This window comes from Leptidea sinapis, chromosome 34 (genome assembly GCF_905404315.1).
Source record: "Leptidea sinapis chromosome 34, ilLepSina1.1, whole genome shotgun sequence".
Taxonomy (NCBI): Eukaryota; Metazoa; Arthropoda; class Insecta; order Lepidoptera; family Pieridae; genus Leptidea; species Leptidea sinapis.
The window spans coordinates 2719122-2726203 of record NC_066298.1 but is presented as its reverse complement, the minus strand read 5'-3'; positions in this window follow the sequence as shown (position 1 = coordinate 2726203).

Below are 7082 nucleotides of genomic sequence, written 5' to 3'. Positions count from 1 at the left end.
TTTGAGAAAGCTAATCGAATATCCGACACAAAAATACTTATATTATCTATGGCGCTCCGGCCCTTTCTAAATGCCAGCTGATTGGCTGTCAAAATGTTATTATTTTCAATAAAAAATTCTAACCTATTTTTAACAAGATGCTCAGATATTTTGGCAAGGACGAAAAGATGAAATATTAGAAGCTGGTTTGTTTGGTTTTAATATGAGAATTATGGTTTGGGTTTTCCAAGAAGAAGGAATATTACCAGTCTCCATAATAGCATTAATAATTATCATAGAGGAAGAAATTAGTGACTTTTGGTTACTATGACTACAAAGTAGTTATTACGTTGTCATGCTTATAAAAAGTTGTAATTAATTTATAAAGTTGTTTTCTTATATTAAATAATGGTGAATGCACTGATTTGCTCATAGTCTACTGCTGATACTCTGCTCTATCTCATATAACAAGTTATGGGCCCAGAAACGGGAATAAAAGAGAAAAATGCGTAATCACGTGCACGTAGAACAATTGAAAAGAGAAAACTACGATACATGGAGGATCCATGCAAAAGCCGTACTATTAAAACTTGGCATTTGGAGCTATGTTTCAAATAAAATTAAGAAACCAACGCGAGAAGGTGATGCATTGAATTACTATATGGAAAAAGATGAGTTAGCATTAGCCGAGCTATTTCTCATAATATCACCGGGCGAATTAAAACAAGTTAAAAATTGTCAAACAAGTAAAGATGTCTGGGATACGCTAGAAAGCATATATTATAGCAAAGGTCCTGCAAGAAAAGCAAGCCTATTAAAAGAGTTGATATTGAAGAAGAGGAAAGATGGTGATTACATTGTCAATAACTTGAATAAATTTATGGATATCGTCGATAAACTAGCAGATATGGACATACCAATTAATAAAGATCTTCTTAGTATTATGATGCTTTACAGCTTACCTCAATCTTTTGAAAATTTTAGAATTGCAATAGAATCCAGGGATGATCTACCAGACCCAGACAACTTGAAAATAAAGATAATTGAAGAAGCTGAGGCAAGAAAAAATATAGCTAGTACAAGTGAACAAAACTTTGAACAAGAGGCGCTGTATAGTAGACAACGTGGCAAAAATAAAAACTTTATTGTTAAATGTTTTAAATGCAAGAAGAAAGGACACAAAGCTCATGAATGCTGGTCAAAAGTGGACCGAGTTAATAAAAATAATGCAAGTCTTCAATGCTTAGAAGAAACATGCCTAAATACGTCTGATAATAAAGAAAAAATTAAGAAATGGTGTCTTGACAGCGGATGTACGTCACATATGAGTCATGAATTGAAAAGATTCATTAATATGGACAAATCTGATAACAAAACGTTAAGGTTAGCATCAGAAAACTGTCTTCCACAAATCGAAGGACGAGGTCCAGCAAAACTTTACACCTATAAAATACCAAATCTGAAACTAACTGAAGCCTTGTACGTACCATCGCTGACTACAAATCTAATGTCAGTTGGAAATATTTTTCCACCTTTGTCTGTTATTACAGACAAAGGTGGAACAGTTGTATTTAAACAAAAAAATGCTACCGTGATGCGAAACAATAAAATTCTGTTAAAAGCAGAGAGACATTCAGACGGTTTGTACTACGTTAAAGAAAACATAGAAGAGATAGCTAATTACTGCGAAGCAAGCAAAATGCAGCAATGGCATAGAAAGTTAGCACATCTTAATGAAGGACAAATGAGAATAGCACTTGATAAGAAAATTATGGAAGGCTTAGAATTCAATAAAAGTGACACAGTTAAAGACTGTGAAGTCTGTGCTAAAGGCAAAGCAACAAAACTACCGTTTAATGCACCTAAAAATGAGCAACGTACAAATGAAACATTAGAAATTGTGCATACTGATGTATGTGGTCCCATGAGGCAGCCATCGAAAGGGAGTTAAAAATACTTCATCACATTTACAGATGATTATTCAAGATATACAAGAGTATATACAATGAAAACTAAGGATGAAACTCTATCAAAATTTAAGGAATTCAAAAATGAGGCTGAAAGATTTACCAAAAAGAAGATAGTATGCTTACAAAGTGACAATGGGACAGAATATATTAGCAATAATTTTGACAAATATTTGAAGGAGAATGGCAGCAAAAGGAGACTTTCCGCACCATACACGCTAGAACAGAATGGCTTACCAGAAAGAAAAAATAGGACATTGCTTGATAAAGCTAGATGTATGTTGATAGACGCCAATATGAAAGAAGTTTTTTGGGCTGAAGCTATTAATACAGCTAACTACTTGGCAAACCGTAGTCCTTGCACAAGTATTGATAACGCGACTCCATTTGAAAAATAGGTAAAGAGAGTTCCGTCAGTAAGACATTTTCACATATTCGGAACTAAGGCGTTTGTACATAAAAATGGAAAGAAAAATGGAAAATTTGAAGCCAGAGCGACACCTGGAATTTTTGTAGGATATTCGGAAAATCACAAGGCATACCGGATTTTCAACCCAAAAACAGACCAGGTAATGATTAGCAGAGATGTCAAAATACTGGAAAAAATGTTTTATGAAAACGAGGTCAAAGGAGAACAAAAAAAAGATGTAGTTAATAGTAAGGAAATAGAAATTATATTTTCTCCTGAAAAAGAAAATGTAGAAGGTAATAAAGATTTGAAAGAACATGAAATTGATGAAACTGATCAGGAATTGAACAATGATGAAATATTTGTTGACGCAAATACAGAAACAGATGAAATAGATCCGACTAGTTCTACTGACAAAAGACAGAGAAAACCACCAGCATTGCATCAAGATTATGAGATGGATGCTGAACAATCATTCCTCTGTGAAATAGACGAGAACATGGATGAATGGGAAGATGCAATAATAAGCGAGATTGAATCTCATCTTAAAAATAATACTATGAAAATTGTACACAGGAACGAAAGCAAAATATGATTGATAGTCAAATGATTTTAAAATATAAATATAATGCAATGGGAGAAATAGATAGACGAAAAGCACGACTTGTGGCACGTGGGTTTAATCAGAAAGAAGGAATTGATTACACTGAAACATTTGCACCTGTTGCAAAAATGAGTACTCTTAGAATACTTATTGCACATGCAATTGAAAATAAATTTAAGTTATTAGACGTGTGTACTGCATTTTTAAACGGCGATTTAGATGAACAAATTTATATGAAGAAGCCGAAAAATCTGGATAAATATTTAAAATACATAATTACATATGGAAAATGCTTTTAGATATAAATAGATATAAAAATAATGGGATATGTCAACTAAACAAAGCCATATATGGTTTGAAACAAGCAGGAAGACAATGGTTCTTAAAGTTACATGAGAAATTGTTGGAAATCGGATTTAAGAATTCTTCAGCGGATCCTTGCTTGTATATATTAGAAAAAGGAGGAGAAAAGCTGTTTGCAAACATTTATGTGGGTGACTTAATACTAGCATATAAATCAGAAATGTTGTTACGAGAAGTCAAAACAAAACTGCAAAAAGTTTTTGAGTTACGAGATATGGGTTCACTCCATCATTGCCTTGGCATACAATTCAATTTGGAGAAATAACATTGTCACAGGAGAATTATATTGAAAATTTAATAAATAAGTTCAACATGGCTGAATGTAAGCCAGTGTCAACGCCCATGGAGACTGGTCTGAAACTGGAGAAGGGTAATGGACTCACAGAGATGGAGAATATACCATACCAAATGTTAATTGGATCTCTAATGTACCTCGCTGTAGCCACAAGACCAGATATAATGTTTGCTGTTAGTTATTTGATACATGTTTTGATAATACACATTGGCAAGCTGCAAAAAGGGTGATTCGTTATTTAAAAGGAACGAAGAATGTAACCATCAGATATAAACAATCAGGAATTGCACTAATAGGCATTGCTGACGCTGACTGGGCGGCATGTACCGTTGACCGTCGTTCATATACCGGTTATATTTTTAAGTATGGTGGTGGCCTTATCAGTTATGCATCAAAGAAACAAAGAACAGAGGCTTTGTCAACAGCAGAAGCTGAATATATGGCGATGACAGAAGCAACGAAGGAAGCTTTACACTTGAAATATCTGTTGGAAGATATTGGAGTTTTTCAACAAACTGTTACGTTCTATAATGATAATTTGGCTGCGCAGATGTTAGCAAAAAATCAAATGACTGGTAAGAAATCGAAACATATCAGCATAAAGGAACATTTTATACGGGATTGTGTCCAGAAGAAATTAGTGACCATCCGTAACAAGGACACAGAGCATATGGAGGCAGACCTTTTTACAAAGGCATTACCACAACCAAGATTGTTAAAGCTTCTAAAGATGATAGGCGTCACTCAGACCTGCAGGTCATCGTGAGGGGGAGTATCATAGAGGTCTTACTCATAGAAGAAGAAATTAGTGACTTTTGGTTACTATGACTACAAAGTAGTTATTACGTTGTCATGCTTATAAAAAGTTATAATTAATTCATAAAGTTGTTTTCTTATATTAAATAATGGTGAATGCACTGATTTGCTCATAGTCTACTGCTGATACTCTGCTCTATCTCATATAACAATAATACTCAAATAATATAATAATTCAATGAAGTGTCACTACAGTTTATCAAGAAAGAGTATGTACTATGTGATGCCATCTTCACATCTCTTTTTTCTGAGTCTTTTACATAAGACAGCACCCCTTTGAGTTCAGAAAAAGAACGGGAGCATTAAGGTCTGTATTAGCTATACAGACCTTAATGCTACAAGGTACAGAAAAAGGAATACTATCCGGGGCATTTTTAATGTCGGGAGCAGATGAAGGAGCCAGCTTGTCCATAAAATTGTCGGCTAGTTCAATAGATAATGTATTAGATGTGAATAGAAAGCTGATTTAAATCTTCTTATATTTTTCCAAACAACTGATGGGAAAACATCTAGATTTAAAGAACCACAAAATTTCCGCCAACCCTCAAATTTCTTGTGTTTGAGGAGCTTGCGAGTGGAATTAGCTATTTGGTTATAAATTACAAAATTCTCTGCAGTCATCATGGAACAATATTTTTTCTCAGCCTCCTTCCGCTGCTTGATAGCTGTAGTGCACTCATGATCCCACCAAGGAGGAAATGGAATTTTACCTTGTGTATTACCTCGTAATGGAAATAAAGTGTTAGCAGCATCAATTAATATTTTGGTAAACTCGTCTGCACATTTTGTTTTATTACCACCACTAACAATAGGAAGGTTAGATAGTTTTTGTTCAACATAATTTTTATATGAACTCCAGTCATCTGGCAGTTTGTTTTAATTTAGAAATGTGATTTACATTAGAAGGTGGACAAGATATAGGTAAAGTAAGAACAACCGGTATATGATCACTGCCATAAGAATTGTCAAGTACACTCCAGGATAGCAGTGAAGCCAAACTTGGAGAGCAAAGTGACAAGTCAGGAGCACTGCGGCTTTCATGGGGACCAGTACGTCGAGTTGGAGTTCCATTGTTCCATACATTATGAGAGTCTAAAATATCTGTCATCAATTCACCATAATAATTAGTGTTAGAACTGCCCCATGATTGATTTTGACAGTTGAAATCACCAAGTACTAAAAATGGGCAAGTAATTGACTAAACTCATTATATAAAACAAGAAGGGTGAGGTATATACACAGATATTATACAAATTTTATTTACAATCACAGTGATGGCATTAATGCCATCATGAGAGGAGGGAGTGAAAAAATCTTATATGAGAAAGCTTTACTAATAAGTATGGCCACTCCACCATACCCATCAAGTCTATCATTTCTCACAGTAACAAAACCAGAAATCCTAAAAGAAAACTCTGGTTTTAACCATGTCTCAGAGAGACACATAGCCATAGGTTTATATTTATTTAGTATGTAAATAATATCAGTTTTTTTGCTTATTACACTCTTGTAGTTCCACTGACGGATTTTCTGGTCCATAATTAAATATTTGGTTTAAAGATGTCAATAATGAATTGGCAGCGTTGGACGGTAAAGAGTTATCACTAGAAAATGAATTACTAGAATTAGACAGTAATTTAATAAGTTCCAAAATTAATTCTGCAATTGATTGTTGTGGAATTGTATTTGATCTCTGTTTCAACACACAACCATCACGTATTTGGGAATTATGATTATTATATTCATTGTTAATTGATTCATGCATGGTACGGTCATATCCTCCAATTTGTTTAGGAGGAACACGCCGTTGAATAAACACAGTTTTTTTATGCCCACTGTTTGGTGTAGGAGGTACATGTGAACTAAAATTTGAAGGATGATTTTTATTTCCAGATTGGGGAGGGGAAGAAGCTACTACATCATTATAAGGTTTTGAAGATGGAGGATGGATTTTAGCTGCCTCTGCATATGATATGCAACTCTGGGCCATTGAAACTTTATTTTTTTGTTGTCTAGCGAATTCTGGACATAACTTACTAGTGGCAAAGTGACGACCAGTGCAGTGGAGACAGTGAACATTTTCAGAGATAATAGCACAAGTGTCTGAGGGGTGTTCATCCCCACATTTAAAGCAATGTGACTTTGACCTGCATTGCATTTTAGTGTGACCAAATTTGTAGCAATTATAGCACTGGATGGTAGGAAAAATGTATAATTCAACAGGAAGCATAGCAGTATAGCACATGTATACCCTTTTAGGTAAAATTTGACCATCAAAGGTTAATACAACCATGTTGGTATTAGAAAATAAGGTAGTACCATCAGTAACATTTTTTCTTTTAATTCGCCTCACTTTTAATATTTGTCCACATCCTATAGGAACAGTGATGTTTTCCTGGATATCCTCCTCTGACCAATCTTGGGGCACACCTTTCACTATACCAACTCTAGTAACAGTGAAACTTGGTATGAATATTTTATAGCAGACTAGTTATTGCCGAGTTCTCTATAGACAAATTGGCATCCTCATAGTTTGTAAAAGGCAAGGACACTCTGTTCCTGCCGATACGCTTCAAGCTGCCATTAACAATATTTTTAATATTATATTTTTTTAAATCTTGTCCAAACTGTATTGGGTGCATCATCAGG